The sequence below is a fragment of the Elephas maximus genome, chromosome 3 (genome assembly GCF_024166365.1).
Source record: "Elephas maximus indicus isolate mEleMax1 chromosome 3, mEleMax1 primary haplotype, whole genome shotgun sequence".
Taxonomy (NCBI): domain Eukaryota; kingdom Metazoa; phylum Chordata; class Mammalia; order Proboscidea; family Elephantidae; genus Elephas; species Elephas maximus.
In genome coordinates this window covers 98,957,677-98,982,796 of record NC_064821.1, presented here as the reverse complement: position 1 = coordinate 98,982,796, position 25,120 = coordinate 98,957,677, and the positions used below count along the sequence as shown (strand labels likewise).

At 43.0% G+C, this 25,120-nt stretch overlaps 1 long non-coding RNA gene across 2 annotated transcripts in view; it reads right to left on the bottom strand.

The window, feature by feature from the left end:
• Positions 1–24,436, bottom strand: part of LOC126073115 (uncharacterized) — a 48,956-nt gene extending 24,520 nt beyond the window's left edge. The window contains exons 1-4 of one of the 2 annotated variants that reach the window (XR_007516656.1): positions 24,288–24,436; positions 13,167–13,541; positions 10,638–10,738; positions 7,146–7,270 (exon numbers count right to left, since the gene is read on the bottom strand). This is a non-coding gene — a long non-coding RNA (uncharacterized LOC126073115). Of the gene's footprint in view, positions 1–7,145; positions 7,271–10,637; positions 10,739–13,166; positions 13,674–24,287 lie in introns of those variants that run through there. The other variant, XR_007516655.1, reaches the window with a different exon arrangement.
• Positions 24,437–25,120: the final 684 nt, after the last annotated feature.

Sequence of the window (25,120 nt, the reverse complement as noted above, 5' to 3'; positions counted from 1 at the left end):
TCTCATCGGATTCTCTGAATTTCTTTATTCCATCCTTAGTGTCTTCTATAATCCAGTCTTTTTTGAGCAGGGTGTTGTTAAGTTTGCAAGTGTTTGATTTCTTTTCCCTGCTTTTTCTGCTATTGATTTCAACTTTTATGGCCTATGGTCAGAGAAGACGCTTTGTAATATTCCAATGTTTTGGATTCTGCTGAGGTTTGCTTTATGACCCAACATGTGGTCTATTCTAGAGAATGTTCCATGTGCACTAGAAAAGAAAGCATACTTGGCTGCTGTTGGGTGGAGTGTTCTGTATATGTCTATGAGGCCATGTTGGTTTATTGTGGCATTTGGATCTTCTGTGTCTTCACTGAGCTTCGTTCTGCATGTCCTATCCTTCACCAAAAGTGGTGTGTTGAAATCTCCTACTATTATTGTGGAGCTGCCTATCTCACTTGTCAGTGCTGATAGACTTTGTTTTATGTATCTTGCAGCCCAGTCATTGGGTGCGTAAATATTTAATACAGTTATATCTTCTTGGTATATTGTCCCTTTAATCATTATATAGTGCCCTTCCTTATCCTTTATGATGGATTTAACTTTAAAGTCTTTTTTGTCAGAAATTAATATTGCCACTCCTGCTCTTTTTTGATTGTTGTTTGCTTGATATATTTTTTCCATCCTTTGAGTTTTAGTGTGTTTGTGTCTGTAAGTCTAAGGTGTGTCTCTTGTAGGCAGCACGTAGACAGATCATGTTTTTTAATCCATTCTGCCACTCTCTGTCTCTTTATTGGTGCATTTAGTCCATTTATATTCAGCGTAATTATGGATAGGTATGAATTTAGTGCTATCATTTGGATGTCTTTTTTTGTGTGTTGTTGACAGTTTCTTTTTCCCACTTAATTTTATGTGCCGAGTAGATTATCTTTATATATTGTCCTTTCCTCATATTAGTTGTTGATTTTGTTTCTGCTGAGTCTGTTTGTTTCTTGTATTTTATTTTGATGTGTAGGATAGTTTGTCTCCTTTGTACCTTATTATTTACCCCTATTTTTCTAAATTTAAACCTAACTTTTATATCTTTGTATCACCTTGTTTTCCTCGTCATACAGAAGATCTATGACTACATTTCTTAGTTCTTCTTTATTGTTTTAATGTTGTCTTTTTTACATAATAACATCACCGTTTCCCTGTTTTGAGTATTTTTGTGTGTGTGTGTGTGATTTCCCTGTCCGGGTTGACTTCTGATTACTGTACCCAGTGTTCTAGTCTTGGGTTGATACCTGATATTATTGATTTTCTAACCAAAGAACTCCCTTTAGTATTTCTTTTAATTTTGGTTTGGTTTTTACAAATTCCCTAAACTTGTGTTTATCTGGAAATGTCCTAATTTCACTTTCATATTTAAGAGACAGTTTTGCTGGATATAAGATTCTTGGCTGGCAATTTTTTTCCTTTAATTTTTTAAATAAGTCATCCCATTGCCTTCTTGCCTGCATGGTTTCTGCCGAGTAGTCCGAGCTTATTCTTACTGACTTTCCTTTGTAGATGACTTTTCGCTTATCCCTAGCTGCTCTTAAAATTCTCTCTTTATCTCTGGTTTTGCCAAGTTTGATTGTAATATGCCTTGACAACTTTATTTTAAAATCTACCTTATGTGGAGTTTGATGAGCATCTTGGATAGATATTTTCTCATCTTTCACAATATCAGGGAAGTTTTCTGCCAAAAAATCTTCAACAATTCTCTCTGTATTTTCTGTTATCTCTCCCCGTTCCGGTACTCCAATCACTTGTAGGTTATTTCTCTTGATAGAGTCTCACATGATTCTTAAGCTTTCTTGATTTTTTTAAAATTCTTTTATCTGATTTTTCTTCAAATATATATAGGTGCCAAGTGCTTTATCTTCAAGTTCAGAAGTTCTACCTTCCACTTGCTCAATTCTGCTCCTCTGACTTTCTATTGCTTTGTCTCCTTCTGTAATTTCATTGTTAATCTTCTGAATTTCTGATTGTTGTCTGCATACGGATTTTTCTAGCTTATTAAATTTTACATTATGTTCCTGAATAATCAAAAGATTTTCTTCAATTGCTTTATCTGTGTGTTCCTTGGCTTATTCTGTGTATTGCTTCATTTCCTTCCCGATGTCTTGAAGGGTTCTGTATATTAATCTTTTATATTCTGCCCCCCGTAATTACAGGAAGGCACTTTCACGTAGAAGATCCCTTGGTTCTTTGTTTTGAGAGCTTGTTGAGGTGATCATGGTCTGTTTCTTTATGTGACTTTGTACTGACTATTGTCTCCAAGCCATCTATAAGTTATTGTATTAGTTTATTTTGTTTGCTTACTGTGTCATAGCTTCTTGCTTTTTCTTGTTTTGATATGCCCAAATGGGTTGCTTGAGTAAGCTAGCTTGATTATTTTTGTCTTTGGAGCTCTGTCATCCTGTCCCCAAATGCCTAGAGCTGTTATCAGGTATATCAGTCTAGGAGTCCATTCACTTTTCTTATATGAATTCAGCTCAGGTGTCCATACAGGTGATCATCAAGTGTGTGGTACAGGCTCTGTCCTACTGTCTTAAGGGGCAGGGGTGATTGGTGTAGGTACCAGTATCTGATCACAGCAGGGAGTCACACTCTGAACAAGGCAGGTTGTTGAGAATTGTCCCCCATGTGTCTCTGAGGAAAGTGTGTCCCTGTTCCCTAGAGCGTACAGGTGGGTGGGCTCTGCAGATGGACCATGGGCACCCAATGTTTTTGGTTGTAAGGACTGGGAGGTACCAGGTATCCTTGGACCCCTGTCACAGGTGGCTGGGTGACCTGAGTGGAACTACCAGTCCTTAGGTCGCTGATGTCAGTAGGTGAGGACCCTGTTTAGTAGGCAAAACAATGTCAAATATCAAACCTCCATCTCTTCGTCGTGCAGCTGAAACTGTTGGAGTCTGCCAACAAGGACCTATTCTCCTGAATTAGGCCTACACAGGTCCATGCAGAGGGGAAAGATACTCAAAGTCCACGGACCATTTATGCCTGGACAGGTGCTGCTTCTGTCCTGAGTTCCCCCAGTTAGTGGAGCTGGCAAATTATCTTTTCCCCCAATTGCAAATTTATTCCTTCTCCAAGGCCAGGAGGATGGGTCTAGGTGCTCAACAGGGCCTATCTCATGCCCAGGGAAATCAGCCACTGAACCCAGCTTGGCGGGGGGGGCGCAGTAAAATAGACACAAGTACTTAGCTTTTGCCAAGAGTGCCATTCTTCTCTGGGTTTGGAAGTGTGAGTAGGCTGTGTGGCTGGCCACTTCTCCCTGAGGAAACTGCAGGTGAACCAGCCCCCCTGCACTACCAAGAATGGTGCCTGAGGGTCCCCCACAATTCAGGTCCAGTAACTCCTCTCTGCTTCCTCTCCCTGCCCCTCAGTTCATTTTCTGGGCTTGCCTTTGATGTTCAGAGCTCCTAGCTTGTCATAAATATACTTGTTTCACTTGTTTTTTCGAGTCTTTGTTATAAGAGGGGTCATTGGAAGCATCTGTCTATTCCGCCATCTTGGCTCCACCTCGTCTTTTGATTTCTTGACTGCTGCTTCCATGGGTGTTGATTATGGATCCAAGTAAAATGAAATCCTTGACAACTCCAATCTTTTCTCCATTTATCATGATGTTGCTTATTGGTCCAGTTGTGAGGATTTTTGTTTTCTTTATGTTGAGTTGTAATCCATACTGAAGGCTGTGGTCTTTGATCTTCATTAGTAAGTCCTTCAAGTCCTCTTCACTTTCAGCAAGCAAGGTTGTGTCATCTGCATAACACAGGTTGTTAATGAGTCTTCCTCCAGTCCTGATGCCCCATGTTTCTTCATAGAATCCAGCTTCTTGGATTATTTGTTCAGCATACAGATTGAATAAGAATGGTGAAAGGATACAACTCACACATACGCCTTTCCTGATTTTAAACCATGCAGTATCCCCTTGTTCTGTTCAAATGACTGCCTCTTGATCTATGTACAGGCTCCTCATGAGCATAGTCAATAAAACACAGTTAAACATCATAAAGATTACCATCTTGGAAACCCTATGGAGCGGTTCTATTTTGTCCCATAGGCTCATTATGAGTCGGAATCAACTCGACAGCAATGGGTTTATTTTATTCTTTTTATTTATGTAGTGGCAGGAGCTCCAAATCTTGCTGTCCCTGCCCTATGTGTGTTCCAGCAGTTAGTTGGTTATCCGGCCATTATATAACCACCACTAGGACTAAGAAAATGAGCTCCCTAAGCCACCTGCCCCATGTGGCCCTCTATCAGCATGGGAAACATTCCATAAAACCTATGTAGGATGAAACTCCTTGAGGGCAGGGAGTTTACTTTTTTCTGCATCCCCAGTGCCCAAGTATAGGCCTGACTTTTAGTAGGTTGTCTAAATAAATGTTTGTTAAATAGCATTGAAAATATACTCTCATGATGAACCAAAATTTGCCTCTCTGAAACCGCTACTTTTTAGTCTGTAGGGATCACACATCAGAAGTCTAACCCTTCTTCTACATGTCAACTTTGTCAGGAAAAAGGAAAGTGGGGGATGGAAATTAAATATTTATTGAGCCCTTACTAAGTGTCAGGCCTATATGATTTCTAAATGTTACTTCATTTAATCCTCTGAGCAACTCTATGAAGTAGTCTACTGTTTTCCCTTACATGGATGCAGAAAATAAATCTCAAACAGCCCTGGTTACAATTCTGGCCTGCCATTTATTAATTATCCTTTCCTTTGGGGACCCTCCCAGGCTCCCTGTCTCCACTGTCTTTTCCATTCACCACTCTGCCTTGCAGGGATTTGAAGACAGCAATCATATCCCCTCAGAGCCCTTTCTCTCTGATCTTCAGGCTAAACATCTCCAGTTATTTTAGATGTCTCTTGTGATGCAGTGGTCAAGAGCACAAATTCTGGAATTAGAACAACCAGAATTTGCCACAAACTCTGTTACCTTGACTTAATTTTGGAACGTTGGTTCTCCTAGCTGTGGGGCATAGGAAGACGCATGGCACCATCCCATACGGTTGTTATAAAGATTCAATGAGACAACAAATCTAACAGCTAGCACAGTGCCCTGCCTGGGGTGTTGTTGTTGGTTGCTTTTGAGTTGAGTCTGACTCATGGCAACCCCGTGTATGCAGAGTAGAACTGCTCCATAGGGTTTTCAAGGAAGCAGATCACCAGGCCTGTCTTCCAGATACCTCTGAGAGGGTTTGAACAGCTGGCTTTTGGGCTAGTAGTCAAGAACTTTACCATTTGCCCCACCCAGGGATGCCTCCTGCACATAGTAGATCCTCAGAAGATGCTGCTGCCACTGGTTTTGGACACCTCCTCACTGTCCTTCCCCCACTTCACCAATTTCAACTAAACTTATGCAAGTTTGCTAATGTTCCTATTAACGTGATGTGACATTCAGAACTGGACATTATCTGCATCCCTTCGTTTTCTAGGGAACATCACAATCTGTCCTGTCAGCTCAGACCCTGCCTCTTGGAGGGAAGTAAGGGACCAAGGCGTGTGAACAGGACCTGGGTCACACTACTTCCAGGAACCCATGCAAGTTGTTTTGATAAGTCACTACTCCAGAACTGGTGATAAATAAACCGATGTTGACTCTGAGTATAAGAGGAAAAGCCTGACCTAAGCACTTGGGTTTCACTACATTAACCATTTCAGAGTGCCCGTCAGGAAAACCTTCTCCATCCCAGTAGGCCTAAGTGGCTATGACATCCAGGAATGGATCTTGCCTCTGTGGCATTTTATTAAGTCTTGGAGGCACATTTTTTCACACTTAAATGTTTCTAGAATGAATGCATCTGATGATATGCAATAGTATCATCAATCAAAATACTGTCACAGTGCCAGGGGTTCCTTCCTCCAAGAAGCTACAACTAAACTGACGGTGAACATTAGCATACAGGAGGCGGCCATTTACTGAGCATCTGCTATCTGCTAAACCCAATGTTGGATGCTAGGTACTTTGATACTTATTTCTCTCTTTTCCATTCTTTTAGCATGCTTTTCCCTTTATTAAAAAAAAAAAAAAAAGAATGTCATCATTGAAGAAACCTTTAAAAATACAACCAACTCAAGAATCCTCAATTACTCTAGAATAAAGGGGAGTCTAAAGAGCTACCTTCAGAGTCCCTGAGTGGTGCAAACAGTTAGCACTGCTGGCTGCAAACTGAAGGGCTGGAGATTCAAGTCTACCCAGAAGTGCCTCGGAAGAAAAGCCTGGTGATCTACTTCCGAAAATCAGCCACTGAAAACCCTATGGAGTGCAGTTCTACTCTGACACACATAGGGTTGCCATGAGTTCGGATCCACTCAACTGGAACTGGTAAAAAAAGCCCCTTTAGAATCTAAGGAGCCATTATACAATTGAAACCTCAATTTGCATAATTGCACGAAGACATAAGCAAACTCCACACACATTACCCCAGGTACTTCTAAGGACCCCCAGGACAGCTTACATTCTCTTGGTGACCTCTCTCCCTCCCTTCAGACTTCTGCTCCAAGCTCCCCCATCATTCATTTCTGCCCATTAAAGCTTCTCCAAGCTGCCATAGCATCTTCCCTGGTCTAGGTGCCTTGATTTTTCCTTATTTCCCCAAAGATGACACCAGACCAGAATGTTTAATCTCACTCTACTCAAGCCATGAGGGGATGACATGGGCACGGCAACACAGAAAAGTAAAGTGAAAAAATGGACACCAGATGGCCCTGAACCCACAGACCACCAGCCTTTGCCCAAGGGACCACTTCACTTGTTCCAGACTAACCTCCTGTCAGAGAACTCCCTCTCACTTCTCTCTTCTCAGGCCGAAGGACCCTAATCCTCTCCCTCTGGGCCCTGCCTGAGGAAGTCCAAAATTTGTTATTCTATTAGTTAAGATAACACTAGCTGCTACAATTTACACTCAGCTGGTAACCGAAAGGTTGGTGGTTCAAACCCACCCAGCAGCACTGTGAGAAGAAAGGCCTGGTGATCTGCTTCTATAAAGATTATAGCCAAGAAAACCCTATGGATCAGTTCTGCTCTATAACAATGGGGTGGCGACTCTACAGCACAAAACAACAACAAGCTGCTGTGAGAGCAAAACCCTGAAATCTCAGGAGGCTTAGAAGAGTAGTTTATTCTACTCACGTAAAGTCCAGTCAGTGGGAGAGCAGGGGCCCACAAAGCTCTGCTCCACACAGCTACTCGAGGACCCAGACCAGCAGAGGCTCCTCCATGTGGCTTCCAGCCTGCCCTGGGCATCGGCATCCAGTCTGTAGACAAGGATAGAGAGCGAATCGTATGAAGGAGGTTTTTGTGCACTGTGCCTGCAAAGGGCACACGTAATTTCCGCCCACGTCCCACTGGATGAAACACCTGACTACACCTCATTGCAAGAAAGGCCAGGAAACAGGATAACTCATTCCCAGGAGGAAAAGGAAGTAGATCTGGTGAACAGCTAGCCACTGTCTGCCACGGGCACCATCATGACAGGCTTTGCACCCCAAGGAGACACCGCGTTTTAGTTGATTATGCAAAACAGTTTAGACCCCCTCCCTTTGCTTCATCCTCTCCTTCCAGACTAGGTTCTTGCCCTGTCTTCACATAACCAAAATCCTATTAAAATGTTTTCCCTAAACAATAAAGAAATTTCCCACCGAGAAAAAAAAAAAAATCAATTCTGCTGCCAACCCTAGAATTCAGAAATGCAGAATTCAGAAAGAGTTGCTTTTTTTTTTTTTTTTTTGGCATACATTTTTGACTGCCTACATAGGGAAAAAAATTTGTAAGAAATCACTCATAAAACTACAGTTCATTATTAAATGTGTTTCTTTCCTTTAAATCTCCATATGTTCAGATCTTGTGCAGCCTTCAAGGTCCTGTTCAAATGATTTATCTTCCTTGAACCTGAGGCTCAGAGAGGTTAAGTAACTTGCCCAAGGTCACACAGCTAGGAAATAGAGCCAGGCTTCTAACTGAGATCTAACTCTAGAGCCAGGACTCTTGCCACTGCACCACTCTGCTTTTCAACAGCCCTTATGATGTTCCCTGGCCTTTTCTCACCCCTGCCTGCTATATGATAATTATCTGTGTCTAAAGTGTACAGTGACTGGTACGGTGCCTCATCTTCCTTATTACAGCATCTTCTCTGAGAAGGCAAGAGTCATGTTTGATTCCTCTTTGCGACTACAAGGCCTGGCCCATAACACCTGTTTGATTCTCTACTACCCAAAGAAAAAAAGAAGCAATCATTTATTGGATAGTCAAATTGGAAGTTACCTAAAAGACTTCTGGTCCAGGCTACTGCCCTTCCTCTTTCATGTAGAGACCAAAGTCCAGGCTTTAGAGCCTAGTAGGTCCAGGTTCACGTTTCACTTCCCAACCGTATGACTTTGGACAAGTTACTAAACTCTGAGCCTCATTTTCTTCTTATCTCAAGTACTTTTGTGAGACCCAAATTGGCACATGATAGACATTTGATAAACTATTGATTATATTAAGGAGCCCTGGTGGCACAAATGGTTAACTGTTCATCTGCTAACTAAAAGGTTAGCAGTTCAAGCCCACCCAGCAGCTCCTCAGGAGACAGGCTTCGCAATCTGCTCCTGTAAGGATTACAGCCTAGGAAACCATATGGGGCAGTTCTACTCTGTAACACATGGGGTCACTATGAATCGACAATCAACTCGATGGCAGCTAACAACAACATAGATTATAGTAGTGGTAGTGGTAGAGGCAGTGGCAGTGGCAGTGGCAGTGGTAGTAGTACCATTATTGTTGTTATTTATCCTCTGGCTTCTCCAAATTTCTTATCACAGAGAAAAATGAACAGGGCCTTTAAGGCCTACAAACAACAAACCAAAGATGTTGCCTTTAAGTCAATTCCAACTCATAGTGACCCTATAGGTCAGAGTAGAACTGCCCCATAGGGCTTCCGATGAGGAATTGGTGAATTCGAAGTGCCAACCTATTTGTTAAACCCATTGCCATCGAGTCGATTCCAACTCATAGCGACCTTTTGGTTAGAAGCCATAACTCTCAACCACAGCACCAGGCTGGTGGGGGCAGGGGGGAGGAGATGGGATTTTCAGTGCCTTCTCATGACCCTCAGAGAGCAGAGTAGAGTGAGTACACTTTGGGGGAACCCTTGACCCTTTAAATTCCCATTAAAGTGAACACACATCTGTTAGCACACCAAGCGTGCAGTCTGTGCTTTTCACCCAGCAGTGAGGAGAACAAGAAGGAAGGCTATATCCAACAACTCACATGGAACTATTTATCCCCAATCACTTTGTGCTTTCCCTTAAACTTTTCTACAGTCTTTGGTTTCAAAGGCCATTTTAGGACAACTGAGTTTCCTTGCAAAGTAAGTTCTCCCCCACCCCGAAAAAAAGATTGTTTTAGGAAAATCTCCTCGGGCCATGGAGGCTGTGAGTTTCCAAACTTGCTTTTCCCTACCCTTCTTTTTTCTTTTAAATGAAAATTGTGCAGGAAACCCAGACTCATTAAGAATGTTGGGGGAAAAAAATACAACGGAGTTAAAAGGAGTTTGTGGCTTAACGCTTAGTAGGGAACTTACAAGGACGCTTTAGGGGAATCTTATAGGATTATAGGATATTAAGACTAAGAGATCATAGAATATTAAGACTAAGAGGTCATACAGTTCCAATATCCTCATTCAGAGATGGGGAAACTGAGGCCCAGAAGAGAGAAATTAATTATCCAAAGTCACAGAGCAAGGAGTCCCTGGGTGATACAAGCGTTAAGTGCTCAGCTGATAACCAAAAGGTTGGAAGTTCAAATCTACCCAGAGGTACCGTGAAAGAAAGGTCTGGAGATGTACTTCCAAAAAATCAACAATTAAAAAAGTAAACAAAGTTACACAGGAACTCAGACAAAGAACTGAGACTTTAGGCCTACTAAATCCCAGCTGAATTAGGCCAGTTTCCCTAGAAAACAGAACCTGAGGCAGGGATTAAAGTGTTGATGCTTTACTTGGGCGGTGAGGATGAAGAAATAGGGAAATGAGGCAAGGAAAGATGTGAAGAGATGCAATGCAAAGAGAAGCATTCTTGCACTGGCTCCCATTTCAAGGACACAGGTCAACAATCAGCAGCGTGTTTACCCAACCCTCAGGATTTCTTCGAAGCTGCGAGGAGAAACTGCAGCTCTAGGTTTGAGTTCCCCCAGAAGCAGACTCTAAGACACACATTGAAATGTAAGTAGTTTAAAAAAAAAAAAAAAAAAAATTTTTTTTTTTTTTAAGTGGGAGAGGATTCCAGGAAACACCCGTGGGGGAGCCGGGAAGTGAGACAGAAAAGGGAAAGAAGCCTGTAAAAAGTGAATTATCAAACACACATTATCCCTGTAAATAACTGGAGCTGAGTCCCACTGGGGTCTTTGGGAGTAGGGTGACCAACTGTGCTTGTTTCCCCAGGACTCAAGGGTTTGCCAGGATGAGGAATTTTGAGTGTGAAAACCAGGAAAGCCCCTGGCAAATCAGGATGAATTGGTCACCTAGCTGGGAGCCAGTGTAGAACATATGCCTCAAGTTATCCCAGCTGGGGTGAGGAAACTACGTTCTTCATCCACCAATTCACCATCCGTCATTGGTCAGGGATTGCTTCTGGCCAAACTTACCTTCCCAGCACTTCTTGCCCTGGACATGGGTTGAGGGTGCTCCCAGGGCCCAGAAGAAGCCCTGAGGCAGAGAGACACAGGTTCATCTAGGAAGCAGCCTCCTGCATGTAAAGGTGAATACAAAAGGGGACATGTGTAAACCATCTACAGTATCTGCTACTCTGAGCCTCACAACAGTCCCTTATGGAGAGAAAGGTGGGCAGTGGATCTGGCCATCTTCCTCTCATCTCAAGTTCCTCATTAGCCTAAATTTAGCTTAAAGAGAGCCAACTCCCCTGCATGGCTGGGTCCCTCATCTAGACCCCTTTGATGGCCACTCACTAAGCCAGTGCCCACAGCACTCAGTGTGGCATTTCACCTAAGCCAGAAATGGAGGCACAGTTTTCTGCAGGTAGGTTTGATTGGCGGGAACGAAGGAAATATTCCCCACACAGGCCTCAGGCTTAAACTCAGTCACTTAGAGAACTAGGCACAGGTAGTGGGGCACACTCCCTCTCACTAAGCTGTGCTAAGATGGGATGGCAGCATGGTCCAACAGTCCCATCGAAAAGAAGGAAGCCATTGAAGGAATCTGAGATGGTGCACAGAATTTATGTTCACTCCTTCTCCCACATGGGCAGCTCTCTAGCTGCATAGAGTCCCTGAGTAGCACAAACAGTTAAGTGCTCATCTACTAACTGAAAGGTTGGGGATTCGAACTCACCCAGAGGTGCCTCGGAAGAAAGGCCTAATGATCTACTTCTGAAACATCAGCCATTGAAAACCCGATGGAGCATAGTTCTACTCTGACACATACAGGGTCTCCAGAATCAACTTGACGGCACCTCGATTTTTTTTCTCTCTAGCTGTACAGTCTGAGCAGAAGGAAGTGACAAAGGTTTTTTTTTTTTTTTTTCACCTACCTCAATATATATTTCACCTGAAATTCCCACTATTCACAAAATCACAAATTGTCAAATGGTAGACTTTAGTACTGAAAAGGACTTAGTTTCCAGTCCAACATTTTACAGATCAGGAAAATGAAGTACAGAGATGAGAGGTAACCTGGCTGACACTACACAATACATTGATGGCAGAGCCAGAACCAAAACCCCAGATTTCTAGAGTCTAGACAATGAGTGCTGTGGGAAAAACAACCAATGATTTTGAGAATCATCACATGTTTGCTTCCACGCCAGTGGTCCCAGAGATCATAGCAGTCCTCCAACCCTAAATGTGCCCACCACCCCTCAACTCCCACTTATAAAAATAAGAAGTGAAACCACCTCCACCTACTATACTCACCAGACCCATTGCTGTTGAGTCCATTCTGACTCATAGTGACCCCAGAGGACAGGGTAGGACTGCCACATAGGTTTTCCAAGGCTGTAAGTCTTTATGTAAGCAGACTGCCACGTCTTTCTCCCATTGAGCAGCTGGTGGGTTCAAACCACAGACCTTTCAGTTAGCAGCCTAGGGCTTAACCACTGCACTACCAGAAACCAGTAAACCAGCGGCCATTGAGTCAGTTATAACTCATAGCAACCCCTTGTGTGTCAGAGAACTGTGCGCTGTACAGTTTTCAGTGGCTGATTTTTCAGAAGTAGATCGCCTCTGGGTGGACTCAAACCTCCAACCTTTTTCTTAGCAGCCAAGCACTTTAACCATTTATACCAACCAAGGACTTCTTCCACACAGGAAACTGCTAAACTCCAGCACCTTATCTTGTTTATTCCATCACAGCCCTTGTTTGTCATCTCTAAATATTTTTATATTTTATAGGTTTGTTTATAACCTACACACTAGATTATAAACTCCATGAAGTCGGCGACCTCGTTTTGTTAACATCACAATCTCCGGTGCCTACTGAAGTGCTCTCAGGAAATGTGTAAATAATCATAGTAATAGCACAGTCTACACACTCTTCAAATTGCTTTGGAAACTTGAGCAAAGCAGACATGTAGCCTCACAGCCTGCTCCTCTGGCACCCTATGAGTCAGCAGTCTTAAGGAGAGCTGGAATCCAGTTTTGCCCACACTAGGAAGCAGAATCACGTCTGAAATAATTAGGCAGGGTCTACCTGGTCCAAGTACATGCAAGTAACAATACTTGCATAGCTGCTTTAACAAGGAATTTTATCCCCCAAAAGAATTCTTTGAAAATGACTGAACTACTCATAGAATAGAGAACTATGTACAATTTACCACATGGTTAATTTAAGTTCTACTTGCGTTTAATAACACAGAGGCAGTATTTCTCAAAGCATGATCATCAATCACCTACATCTAAAACAGGTTGGAGGGAGGAAGAGGCAGCTTGTTCAAAGTGCTTATTTCAGGGTCACACCACAGGCCCCATATTGAATGCTGCAGGAGTGAGGCCTGGTGATCTGCATGTTTAACAATCTCCCCAGATAATTCTTGGGCACCTTAAACTTTGAGAGCCATTGACCTAAATGATTGACAGGGAGGCCACATTACTTTCCTAGAGCCACCCTAACAGATGACCGCGTGCTGGGTGGCTTAAAACGACAGAAATTTATTCGCTCACCGTTCTGGAGACCAGAAGTCCAAAATCAAGGTGTCAGCAGGCCGTGCTGCCTCTGAAGGCTTTAGGGAAGAATCTATTCCATGCCTCATCCCAGCTGCTGCTGGTTGCTGCAATTCTCGGTGCTCCTTAGCTTGTAGACACATCACTCCAATCTTTGCTTTGTCGTCACATGGTGTTCTTCCTGTGTGTCTGTGTGTCTCCGTGTTCAAATTTCCTCCTTTTATAAGGACACTGGTCAGTGGATTAGGGCCTGTCTTTATCTAGTGTGAACTCAACTTGATTACATCTGCAAAGACCCTCTTTCCAGGCAAGGTTATACTCACTGGTACTGGGTGTTTGGACTTCAACAGATCTTTTGGGAGGACACAATTCAACCTGTAACAGAGGTTTTGATATATTCTCCCAGCTCCTCCTCACTAAGAACCAGTGCAAATTCTTAGCCAGTCTTAGGTTTGATCCAGGCTGGAATTCTCCCCTTGTTCTGCCTGGCTTCTGCAGTTCCGCTTCTGGGAGCCCCTTGTTATACTTGTGCTATGTGAATCTAGGCTTATTGTCACATTACCTAGGGGCCTGTGTTCCCAGTCTCTGCTTCTAAACTCGTTCAAGGTTCACTGTTAAGTGCAAGCCTTTATGAGCTATGTTGTCCAGAGTAAATGCCTACTGCAAATGACTAATTAATGCAGCTGGCACTTTGCCTAGCTCCTCTGATCTGGGTTTCTGTGTCTTCCTGGCCCTACAGGGAAGTCCATTGTCCTTGGATTGCCATGATTGGAGGATGTTTTGTCCTGCTCCCTTTAATGGTAAGAGAATTTCATATCTGGGACCCAGGATAGAAATGAATTTTCCCTGTTGGGCAGAACCCCAGAGGCCCTGACATTTCCTGGATAATGCCAGTGACTACCTCACCACCACGACCCCACCACCACTACCACCACTCGCCCTCATCCAGCAGAAACAACTCAGAGTGCTCCTGATTAACCATTTAACTCTCACTATAGGGTCTCTCTGAGTCTCAATCCACTCTATGGCAGTGGGATTGATTGTTTTTGTTTGTTTTTTAGATAGGGTTTTGGTTAAGTGCTCAACTGCTGACCAAAAGGTAGGCAATTTGAACCCACTAGCCACTCCATGGAAACCCTGGTGGTGTAGTGGTTAAGTACTACGGTTACTAACCAAAGGGTCAGCAGTTCGAATCTGCCAGGCATTTGACATTATTTAAAATTATCAAGTTTGTTTATTGGAATAGTCATTTATTGCCCCCACACTCCAGAATGTAAACCTTCTGAGAGAAAGAAATACGCCCGCCTCGGTTACTCCTGTATTTCCAGCAGCTAGAGCAGTTCCCGCCACAGAATCAGTGCTTGATAAATAATGGTTGAATGAACACTCCAAAAATACCAGACTACTTATATTTTGCCCCAAATGCACATGCTTTTTCAGACATCTGAGCCTTCACATGTACTGTTCCTAAGCTTAAAATAGCCTTTCCCATTCTCTCTATCCTGCCTCATCCAGCCAAGGAAATTCTTTTTTTTTTTTTTTGCTTCAAAACTCAGTTCCAACTCGTTTTCTCCATGGGATGTCCTTGACCCCAGCGGACAGAATTTCTTGCCCTTTTCTCTGTTATTCTTCTATGTCATCATAACTACTAGACTATGAGTTTGGCTTCAGAAACCATAATCATCTCTGGCACAGGGCCTGGCATGAAGGAAATGATCACTCATTACACCACCAAGCTCTTTGAATCTTTATATGTAGCAGGGATGGAAAACTTACAATCCCTATCTGCAAGGGACTCAATGTCTCCTGGAGGACAAATGTATAAGCAAATGTGTCTGGCACACAGTAGGTACTCAATAAATAGTTATCAGATTGAAATTAATTTATCAAATTGTTGCCACCAAATTCCCATTACTTTGCTTTCTTTGAACGCTCACCTCTGCCCTCCCCTTCCAAACCATCCCCAGTTTTCAAAACAAAATTCAAGTCCTAACTATTCTAGAGTGCCTTATTTGACTACTCCTGAGCTCGCTGAGATCCTAGAATTACAGCATTTCAGAATATGATCCACTATAAGAAACCCAGCCCAGATATTGGTCTGGCACAATTCTTCTACCCTGAACCCCAGAGCATATCACGACCCTGAAACCTTGGGAAGACACCACGACAGGCAGCCATTTCTAAACGATCTGAGTGGAAACACCAAATTAAGCCAGTTGGCTACCTAGGACAAACTCCACTTCGCACTTAGCTCAGTTGTTACAAAAGGGGAGCTCAAATGCCGTCAGCGCTCCACAACACATTTGCATGTCCATTATTCACATTATAGGGACATCAGTGGTTCATAAGTGGTATAACTCTCACCTACCATTTGGGAGACCCGGGCTCGATTCCTGGTCGATGCACTTCCTGTGCAGCTTACCACCTGTCTACCATTGGTGGCTTGTGTTTTGCTATGATGCTGAACAGGTTTCAGCTGAGCTTCCAGACTAAGATGGACTAGGAAAAAAGCCCTGGTGATCTTCTTCTAAAAATCAGCCAATACAAACTCCATGGATGACAACAATGTGATCTGAAATCAATCATGGGGGTGGCACAGGACTGGGTAGCGTTCCATTCCATTGTGCATGGAGTAGAGGGCCAACTCAAAGGCAGCTAACAAAACAACAAAAATTCATATTATCTCAACTCTGATCTGACCTGTCAACAATCCCAGCAGCTGGCATTATTAGTCCCATTTTATAGATGAGGAAAATGAGGCTCAAAGACTATCAAAGATGAAGGCTACACAGCTAGTAAGTGGCCGAGCTTACTAGTAAGTGCAGAGCCAGGACTAGTTCTTAGGAGTTAATTGGAAGTGGGGGTGGTGTGACGGATTTGTGTTTATTTGCTTGCTTCCCTTCCATGTTGACCAAGACTTGGCCTACAGAAACCAAAGCCAAATCTCTTCCCGTCATGCACTAACCCAGCCTGGGAGGGTCTGCTCCGCCTCCCAGGGGTTAATGCAAAGCCAGCCTGAGTTTTCACAGCAGCCTGCATTTTGCCTTAAAGGACAATATCTGCATGAAAAAAAAAAAAATACTGACAAGAACCATCTGCCCTCCCCCAAAGCTTGAAAGAAGCTGCATGTGGGCTCCCTAATCCTTCCCCTCTCCCCTCAGCCAGGAATGAAATTCATTTGGAGGCAAAATTAGGGAGCTGTGAGCGAGAGAGGGAGTAGAGAGGTAGGCCAGGAACATCTGGACAGCTTTTCTTTGTAAATTCAGAAGACTGCGGGGAATCACTTTCCCCCCTTGACAAAGGAAATGGCCCATGGTCAGGAATTGATGACTTGCAAATCTCATGCAGGCGAAGAGGTTATTGTGCCTCCAGGTCTTTGGGGCTTAGAGAAAAAAAAAATGAAGAGCAAATAATTTAAAAGGGGCAGTTGTTTATAGGACCAGAATCCACCACCACCAGTCAGAAAAGAGAACAGTCCTAGAGACTTGGCATTTTCAACACTAATGCTCGCTGATCTCTTCATCTCTCCATCCATCTAGATATTCAGCAAAGATATCTTAAGATATACTCGAGGTTCCTTGCCAGGCATTGTGCTTGGTGCTAGGGAAATACCCGTGGGCTGGGATTCATCTTCATTGCTAACAGCCTCACAGGGGGAATGGTCACGTAACAATCACTTGCAGACCAAGAGTTCCAAAGCAATCGTATGGAAACAGGTACAGATAGGGTGTCAAGGATTATAAATGAGGTTTCTGAAAAAACTAGGTGGCATTGGTAGTTCAATGGCAGAGTTCTTGCCTTGCTTGCAGGGGACCTGGGTTTGATTTCCCACCAATGCACATCATAACGCAGCTACCGCCAGTCTGTCAGTGGAGGCTTTCGTGTTGCTCCGATGCTGAACAGGTTTTGGCAGAGCTTCCAGACTAAGACAAACTAGGAAGAAGGGCTGCCAATCTGCCTCCAAAAATCAGCCAATGAAAACCCTGTGGATCACAACAGTCTGATCCAACCTATCACGGGGATGGTGCAGAACAGGGCAGCATTTCATTCTCTTGTGCATGGGGTTGCCATGAGTCAAGGGCCGACTTGATGGTGCTAAAAACAGCAACATTAACTTGACTATTAACGTGACTTTCTGACTGGAGAGAGAGGGCAGGTATGAAACAAAGCTCTGAAGAACAGGGCATAAAGCTAGATCCTGAAGGTAGCGCAGTCTGCCTAAAAGAAAACCTAAGAGGGTATAAAAGCACAACAGTGTGAAAGGTAGTGGCATATTTGGGGAAAGGCAGCAGTTGTGTGGTTGGGTGAAACCTAAACTTAGGAGACATGATAGAACGTAGTGTGAAGGGAACCTGTAGGAAAAGACAAAGGCCAGATTTTGGAATACATGACACACAGCAGTGCAGTGCGTCAGTACTGCTCAATCTTTTCCGAGACAGTATTCCAACTGATGTTGCTGTTAGTTGGTGTCAAGTCAGCCCCTACTCATGGGGTTTCCATACACAACAGGATTGGATCGTTGTGATCCATGGCATTTTCACTGTCTGATTTTGGGCAGTAGATTGCTTAAACCTGTTCAGCATCACAGCAACACAAGCCTCCGCTGGCACATGAGTGGTGGCTATGCTTGAGGTACACTGGCTGGGAGTCAAACCCAGGCCTCCCACGTGGAAGGCAATAATTCTGCCACTGGACCACCGCTGCCCTCACACCAAATGATAGGCAACGTAAAGACTGCAAGGAAACCAAAGATCTATAGTTCAAAGCAGCCTCTTATAAACATATAATTTATCTCAAGTTTTATGTTTTGTCCTTTAAAAAAAAAAAATCATGGGTATTTTGCATTCTGCTTCAAAATATAATTTTGGCTTTAATACAAAAAAATAATGTTATTTTTCCCAACTCTTCAAGTAGAATGAATGCCCAGCAGATAGCCATACGTCCTCCAACATATGGCCATATAGCCCTAGGAGTATGTGAACCTCAGCCAGAGCTTGTTGGGGATGGAGTTTTACTATATGAAAGTTTTAATCAGAAGAAGATGTGAAAGCTATGAAGCCTACACTCCCAGCTCCTCGCTACTCAGTTCCAGAGCCTGTCCTCCAATAAGCAAGAAAATATAGGTAGAGAATACAGTTCTCTCTTCTGCAAATGGGCACAAAGCCAGAGCTAACATATGTGAGATCTCTCATCCACTCAGCAACCCACTTTCCCCTATCTTCCATAACTTATCAGGGGGCTTTTCCACTGAGATGACCCACAACTTCATTCCCAAAGGACATCAGTCCTTTGTGGTCTTGTTTGTGTAAGGGTCTAACAGTCTTCCATAAACTTTACCACAGGACAAAGCAATAGGATGAGCCCGGAGGAATCACCAGAGTTCCATACATCTTCCTCTCTGCCCTCATTGTGTAGCCCAAACACTGTTTCCCCTCAACCACACCAGCCAAATGTTTTCTCTTTGTTTACCTCTTGGCTCCAGGAGACCACATGACCAGGGGACTGCCTTAACACCCAACTGAGTAGAGAGATTGCTGTTTCTCTTTATGGGAGCATTCCTTCCTTGGATGCTTCCTTGGGTTCAACAGACCACAGGGCCACAAGTCATGGAGCAAAATTTTGAGACTGAATCATTAGGTTCAGTCATAAGAGGCACACCCAGCCTCCACTTCTAGGTTCCTAAATTTACGGTCACTGATTCAGAATGCATACCACATCCTGAAAAACAACACCCCAAACTTGCAATCAGTTACTTTCCACCTGTTGCTATATCTGAAGCTTTAATATGACACTGAATGTCAGCTGGAGAATGGCATTCGTGATTGTCATAATAATTAGTCCATTACTTTATTTCACCCACCATACATATCGGGACTTAGGGTTGAAAATTGGGCATTTAGCAGTGACTGTAGCCTTGGAATGAAGAAGTCTACAGTGTATCCATCACCTCTTGTGCCTGGACTCACCTCCTCTCAGTCCGTCTTTAATTTCACTTGTTACTAGGGTAATGAGCCTGCAGGTATAGTCTGACATCAGATCCCCTGGCTGCACCATCTATCTAGGTTTTCTGCCCTGGAGCTTCTCTGATATCTTGGTGTAAGATACAAGCAGGATCCCATTCAGTACTCAGGCATGGGCCTGGCTCCATGGATGGTCAAAACTCCTGGCTGCTGACTGACCAAGACAGACAATGAACAACTGTTTCCCTTTTCCATCACTTGGGTGGAAAATTCTGAAGCTCTCAGAAGATCCCAGTGGGATTGAGCACCATTGTAGTAATCAACTAAATAATGCAACCTTGTATTGGCTTTCTCTTATTCCTTGTTTTGCTCTTCCCAGACCTGAACCCATTTTCTCTGAAATCACAACCCAAAATCAACTACCTGCCCATAGGCAGCCTTGACTCTGGGTTGGATTGCAGTTAGATTAGGAGAACCTAATTTAAGGCAGCTGCTATAAGAAGAAGTTATGGGAAGCAGACCATCAAGGTGGGATTCGGAAACTGTAATACCTACAGGTCAGATGGCGATAAGGACCCCATTGCTGGTGGTGAGTGGGGTGGTGATAGCCCCTAGCAGCAATAACATCAGAAACACTAAGACTGTAGTGAACTGGAATGAGGTAGAGAAGGGTGGTGAAGTAGGGGACATTGAATGCTATGAGGGCAGTGGTAATTACAAGGACTCTAGATTTGACTAGCTGTTGGTAGTGTTTTCAGAGGCCTTGACAAAAACAAAATAGCAGCTTAGTTACTCAGCTATCAACACCAGGCTTACTGTAATAGTCAGGAGGCTTCCACGGAAACTGGGATGGTGCTTTGAAGCTTGGCCATCAGTTTGGCCTACAGTAAATGATGGAAGAAGTCCCTGTGTGGTGCAAAGGGTTGCCGCTCTAGGCTGCTAACCAAATGTTGGAGGTTTGGGTCCAACCAGAGGTTCTCAGAAGAAAGTCCTGGTGATCTACCTTCAAAAATCAACCAATAAAAATCTTAGGGAGCACAGTTCTACTCTGACACACCTGGTGTCGCCGTAAGTTGGAGTTGACTCGACGGCACCTGGTTAAGTGAAATAGAAGAAATGGAACTACCCGGGAAGGGTGCTGAGGAAAAGGTCAGAAGGCTCAAGATGGTAGGACCATTGTTGTTATTAGGCGTTTTTGAGTTGGTTCTGTCTCATAACAACACTAAGTACAACAGAACAAAACACTGCCCCATCCTGGGCCATCTTCATGATTGCTGCTATGCTGGAGCCCATTGTTGCAGCCACTGTGTCAGTCTGTCTCATTAAGGGTCTTCCTCTTTTTAGCTGACCCTCTACTAAGCATGATGTCCTTCTCTAGGGACTGGTCACTCCTGATAACATATCCAAAGTATCTGAGATGAAGTCTCGCCATCCTCACTTCAAAGGAGCACTCTGTCTTGTACTTCTTCCGAGATGGATTTGTTTGTTCCTCTGGCAGCCCTTGGAATATTCAATATTCTTCACCAACACCGTAATTCAAAGGCATCAATTCTTCTTGGGTCTTCCTTATTCATTGTCCAGCTTTTACATGCATATGAGGCGATTGAAAACACCATGGCTTGGGCAGGCACACCTTAGTCTTCAAGGTGATACCTTTGCTTTTTAACATTTTAAGAGATCTTTTGCAGATTTCTACAATGCAATATTCATTTGATTTCATGGCTGCTGCTTCCATGGATGTTGATTGTGGAACCAGGTAAAATTAACCTTGACAACTTCAATCTTTTCTCCATTCATCATGATGTGACTTATTGGTCCAGCTGTGAGGATTTTTGTTTTCTTTATGTTGAGGTGTAATCCATACTGAGGGCTGTGGTCTTTAATTTTCATCAGTAAGTGCTTCACGTCCTCTTTACTTTCAGCAAGGAAGGATGTGTCATCACATATCGCAGGTTGTTAATGAGTTTTCCTCCATCCCTGGTGCCCCGTTCTTCTTCATATAGCCCAGCTTCTCAGATTGTTTGCTCAGTTTACAGACCGAATATGTATAGTGAAGGAATACAGCCCTGATGCAAACCTTTCCTGACTTTAAACCACACAATATCCCCTTGTTCTGTTGAAATCTTACCCCTTTGAAATCTTCTGTTCAGTTCTTTTACTTCATCATTTCTTCCTTTTGCTTTAGCTACTCGACATTCAAGAGCAAGTTTCAGAGTCTCTTCTGATATCCATTTTGGTCTTTTCTTTTTTTTCCTGTCTTTTTAGTGACCTCTTGCTTTCTTCATGTATGATGTCCTTGATGTCATTCCACAACTCGTCTGGTCTTTGGTCACTAGTGGTCAATGCGTCAAATCTATTCTTGAGATGTCTCTAAATGCCGGTGGTATATACTCAAGGTTGTACTTTGGCTCTCGTGGACTTGTCCTAATTTTCTTCAGTTTCTACTTGAATTTGCTTCTGAGTAATCAATGGTCTGACCCACAGTCAGCCCCTGGCCTTGTTCTGACTGATGATATTGAGTTTTTCCATCATCTCTTTCCACAGATGCAGTCAATTTGATTCCTGTGTATCCCATCTGGTGAGGTCCATGTATGTAGTCACCATTTATGTTGGTGAAAAAAGGCATTTGCAGTGAAGAAGTTGTTGGTCTTACAAAATTCTATCATGTGATCTCTGGCATCCTATCACCAAGGCCATATTTTCCAGCTACCAATCTTTCTTCTTTGTTTCCAACTTTCACATTCCAATCATCGGTGATTATCAATGTATCCTGATTGCATGTTAGATCAATTTCAGACTGCAGAAGTTGGTAAAAGTCTTCAATTTCCTCATCTTTGGCCTGAATGGTTGTTGTGTAAATTTGAATAATAGTCGTATTAACTCTTCTTCCTTGTAGGTGTATGGATATCATCCTATCACTGACAGCATTGTACTTCAGGATAGATCTTGGAATGTTCTTTTTGACAATGAAGGCAATGCCATTCCTCTTCAAGTTTTCATTCCCATCATAGTAGGCCATATGATTGTCAGTCTGAAAATGGCCAATACCAGTCCATTTCACCTCACTAATGCCTAGGATACCGATGTTTATGTGTTCCATTTCATTTTTGACGATTTCCAATTTTCCTAGATTCATACTTCCTACATTCCAGATTCTGATTATTAATGGATGTTTGCAGCTGTTTTTTCTCATTTTGAGTCATGCCACATCAGTAAATGACAATTCCAAAAGCTTGACTCTATCCACCTCATTAAGATTAACTCCACTTTGAAGAGGCAGTTCTTTCCCAGTCGTCTTTTGAGTGCTTCCAACCTGGGAGGCTCATCTTCTCGCACTATATCAGACAACGTTCTGCTGCTATTCATAAGGTTTTCACTGGCTAATTCTTTTCAGAAGTAGACTGCCAGGTTCTTCCTAGTCTGTCTTAGTCTGGAAGCTCAGCTGAAACCTGTCCACCAAGGGTGTGACCCTGCTGATATCTGAATACCAGTGGCATAGCTTCTAGCGTCACAGCAACATGCAAGCCCCCACAGTACAGCAAATTGAAAGACATGTGGTGGGGGGGTCTCTTGTAGGCATATGGATATTATCCTGTCACTGACAGCATTGTACTTCAGGATAGACCTTGAAATGTTCTTTTTTTGGCAGTGAATGTGATGCCTTTCTTCTTCAATTTGTAATTCCTGTCATATCATTGTCCAATTCAAAATTGCAAATACCAGTCAATTTCAACTCACTAGAGCTTAGATATTGATCTTTATGCATTCCATTTCATTTTTGATGGCTTCCAATATTCCTAGATTCATGTTTTGTACATTTCACATTCCAATTATTAATGGATGTTTGCACCTGTTTCTTTTCAAGTTAGCAAATGAAGGTCCCGAAAGCTTGACTCCATCCATGTCATTAAGGTCAACTCTACTTTGAGGAGGCAGCTTTTCCCCAGTAGTATTTTGAGTGCCTTCCAACCCAAAGGGTTCATCTTCCAGCACTATATCAGAAAATGTTCTGTGGCTGTTCATAAGATTTTCACTGGCCAATTTGTTTAGAGGTAGATTGCCAGGTCCTTCTTCCTAGTCTGCCTTAATCTGGAAGTGCTGCTGACGCTTGGCCACCGTAGGTGACCCTGCTGGTTTTGAAATATCAGTGGCATAGCTTCCAGCATTACAGCAACATGCAAAGGTCAAAGGAGTTGAGTGAAGAGCTTTTTGGGCTGCATTTTGGAACAGCTAGAAATGCTTTAAACTTAAATTAAACCAAACTTGTTGCTGTGAAGTTGATTTCATCATGGTAACCCCATGTGTAACAGAGTAGAAGTGCTCCGTAGGGTTTTCTTGACTGTAATCCTTATGGAAGCCAGATCACCAGGCATTATGTCTATGGCACCACAGGGTACGTTTGAACTGCCAACCTTTAGGTTAGCAGACAAGCACCATTTGCACCACCCTGGGGCTTTTTAATCTGGGCCTCTCTTAAAGCTGCTTGATTTTTAGGTCACCTAGCAAATGGTGGCGTAGTGGTTAAGTGCTACGGCTGCTAACAAAGGATTGGCTGTTCGAATCCGCCAGGCGCTCCTTGGAACCTCTATGGGGCAGTTCTACCCTGTCCTATAGGGTCACTATGAGTTGGAATCGACTTAACGGCACTGGCTTTGGTTTTTTGTTTTGGGGTCTTTTGGGAGTTTTTTGGTAGCAAATGGGTGAGAGCAATACACACAAATCTGGCATCAGTTGATTCCAAATTTCAGATATATCCACCTTCTCATTGGAAGGGAGAACAGGAGAGACTTTTGTTTTTCACTTTGGAGAAGATAACAGATGTGCTGTAGATCAGGGATTGGCAACTAAAGCCCACACACCTAATCAAGCCCACAGCTTGGTCAACTTGTTTTTATAAATAAAGCTTTGTTGGAACACAGCCACACTCATCCGTTTATGTATTGTCTACAGCTGCTTTTGCACTACAGTAGCAGGGTACTTGCAGCAGAGACCAAGTGCCCAAAGCCAAAATATGTACTATCTTGCCCTTTACAAAAAAACTTGCCAACCCTGCTGTAGATCACTGGAACTGTATAGAACGGTATTTTCACAGTATGTTTAGCTCACCCTCTGCTTACATGTATCTTGACAAACGTCCAAGGAATCTATTTCCAGAACTTACCTACATAATGTCATCAGTCTAGTGGACCAGCATGATGTTCTGTGAGACGGTGAAGCTGTCAAGGTCCTGTAGAATAGATTGTAGCATGAATCTGGAGAATTTACAAATTCCTGAATCAGGACAGTAAGCATATTACTGTTGTTCCTGCCAGATGAACATCCCTTCTGATGCTCTTTCTGATTCAGAATGGAGGAAAATGCATTTGCCTGCTGCGTATTCAGTATCAAGGACTGTATTTCTTAGTTCTAGAAGGAGAACATATCCAGAACAGCAGCTACAATTAGAATCTCCACCTAATTAACTTTATGACAATCCATTGTCATCATCTCAAGTATCCTTTCACTCTGGCAAATGACAAAATTATGTAGGGATGAGCTAGGTAGCACCCCGCCTGTATCTTTCAAGTCTTTGGTAGTTGCGATAGTGTCTTCAGTTCTCCTTGGAAATATAGTATTGCTTTCCTTTTTTTTTTTTTTTTTCTTTTTGTATAAATGATGGAAGTTAGTGGCTCCTATGTTATCCTTTCTCCTTAAGAGACCAAATTCCGTTTCAGTTACCTAGTGCTGCTCTAACAGGAATACCACAAGTAGGTGGCTTAAACAAACAGAAATTTATTTTCTCACAGTGTAGAAGGCTTGCAGTTTGAATTCAGGGTGCTGGCACAAGAGGAAGGTCCAGAGGAAGCTAGAGGAAGCTCTCTCTGTCAACTCTGGAGAAAGTTCATCCTCTCTTTTCAGCTACTATTCCTAGGTCCTTTGGTGATCATCCTGTGACTTGGCACCTATCCTCACCCATCTTTGGTTGCTTAATCTGCTCTTTTATATCTCAAAAGA